This window comes from Lolium rigidum, chromosome 5 (genome assembly GCF_022539505.1).
Source record: "Lolium rigidum isolate FL_2022 chromosome 5, APGP_CSIRO_Lrig_0.1, whole genome shotgun sequence".
NCBI lineage: Eukaryota > Viridiplantae > Streptophyta > Magnoliopsida > Poales > Poaceae > Lolium > Lolium rigidum.
Window position 1 is genome coordinate 194,213,026 of NC_061512.1, and position 2,406 is coordinate 194,215,431.

Genomic DNA, 2,406 nt, shown 5'->3' on the forward strand with positions numbered 1-2,406 from the left:
ATCCGATGGATAGAGAATACTATGTTATGTTGATTATCAATCTATTACCTATGTGTTGTTTATGATCTTGCATGCTCTCCGTTATTAGTAGAGGCTCTGGCCAAGTTTTTGCTCTTAACTCCAAGAGGGAGTATTTATGCTCGATAGTGGGTTCAAGCCTCCATTAAATCTAGGACAGACAGAAAGTTCTAAGGTTGTGGATGTGCTGTTGCCACTAGGGATAAAACATTGATGCTATGTCCGAGGATGTAGTTATTGATTACATTACGCACCATACTTAATGCAAGTCTGTTGTTTTGCAACTTAATACTGGAAGGGGTTCGGATGATAACCTGAAGGTGGACTTTTTAGGCATAGATGCATGCTAGATAGCGGTCTATGTACTTTGTCGTAATGCCCAATTAAATCTCACAATATTCATCATGTCATGTATGTGCATTGTTATGCCCTCTCTATTTGTCAATTGCCCGACTGTAATTTGTTCACCCAACATGCTATCTTATGGGAGAGACACCTCTAGTGAACTGTGGACCCCGGTCCATTCTTTTATACTTGAAATACAAATCTGCTGCAATACTTGTTCTTTACTTGTTCTCTCGCAAACAATCATCATCCACACTATACATCTAATCCTTTGTTACAGCAAGCCGGTGAGATTGACAACCTCATCTGTTTCGTTGGGGCAAAGTACTTTGGTTGTGTTGTGCAGGTTCCACGTTGGCGCCGAAATCTCCGGTGTTGCGCCGCACTACATCCCGCCGCCATCAACCTTCAACGTGCTTCTTGGCTCCTCCTGGTTCGATAAACCTTGGTTTCTTTCTGAGGGAAAACTTGCTGCTGTGCGCATCATACCTTCCTCTTGGGGTTCCCAACGAACGTGTGAGTTACACGCCATCACCCCTCTGGTCGCGCCGCCATGGCGTGTGGGGGCCCTGGGCCTCCCCTCTGGTCCCTCTTCGGTGTTCTGGAAGCTTCGTGGAAATATAAGATCGTGGGCCTTGATTTCGTCCAATTCCGAGAATATTTCCCGTGTAAGATTTCTGAAACCAAAAACAGCGAGAAAACAGAACCGGCACTTCGGCATCTCGTTAATAGGTTAGTTCCGGAAAATGCATATAAATGATGTAAAGTGTGTATAAAACATGTGAGTATCATCATAAAAGTAGCATGGAACATAAGAAATTATAGATACGTTTGAGACGTATCACTGATGAAGTACACCAAGACAGCGACGGTTCCGACAGTGGTCATCGATGCCACGAACATTGAAGCCATCACCGATAACATCGCTTCAACGACGGATGGCGCAGATGACCACCCCTCAGCCGCCCGTCGTCCCGACCTTTCTTGCCCATCGCTGCGCGGCCGTGTTTGACGCCGGAAATTGGGATAAATTATGATAAATTTGTATTTTTCAATTTCCAATTGGGATAAAATTGTTCGAACTACTACCTCCGTCTCAAAAAAAGCTTCTCCACGTTCTTGATGTGTCCATGTACATCCGTATGTATGATTTGAATTCTATCCCAACTTGATTGGGAAGATACTGATATGTATTTGATCCGGAGGCTGGTACATGTTTTCACTTTTGGGATCCCTTCACTTTTATAAAATGTTCATGCATGCTAAAATTATCGTGCGCATTACTTAGCACAACTAGGAAATTGTACGCCAAAATACAATGCTTAGAGCCACAACAAAATACAGTGGTTAGAGCCATCTACTCGAATAACAATTCTATACTAAATCGTCTACCGGAACCACATAACTCGCTAGGACAGGGATGACACCTAATAAAACTGCCCAGATGAATCTACTTTTCTCCTCTCCCATCACTTTAAGTTCATGTTCTATATTTTCTACCACTTGATCAAATACGGCAAGATCTGTCTCAACTCTCAACTTCTCCTTGCGAATAAGCTCTGAATTCTTCTTTTCTTCCTCCACAATACGCTTCAGCTCGAATATCATCAGGTTTTTACGGGCCAATTCATCACCTAAATTGGCCACCTTCTCCTCCAAATCCATCCTCTCGGCTACACCACCGGGTTGATTCATCTTGGTATGCAATGTACCATGGATCATCGGCTTGCTCGGCTAACTCGTAACAATAATGGAAAAAAGAACAACCGAAATCACTCCAACAGGCCATGACGGCACTTCAAATTCAATGGTAGTACAGAGAGCTGAAGCTAGATACCTGCACTTCCAACGAGGTAGGAGAAGTAGAACGTGGCCACGACATGATCGAATCCCCACCCTCGCCGGTGTACCCGCTACGACCAGACATTGAGGACTATTTCGTACCTGCAAATTCCAATAAATTACGGGAACCGAATCGATTAGGGGCGGGGAGGCGAGAGCGGAGGTCTTACCAAGCTATACTACCAATTGGTGTGCGGAACA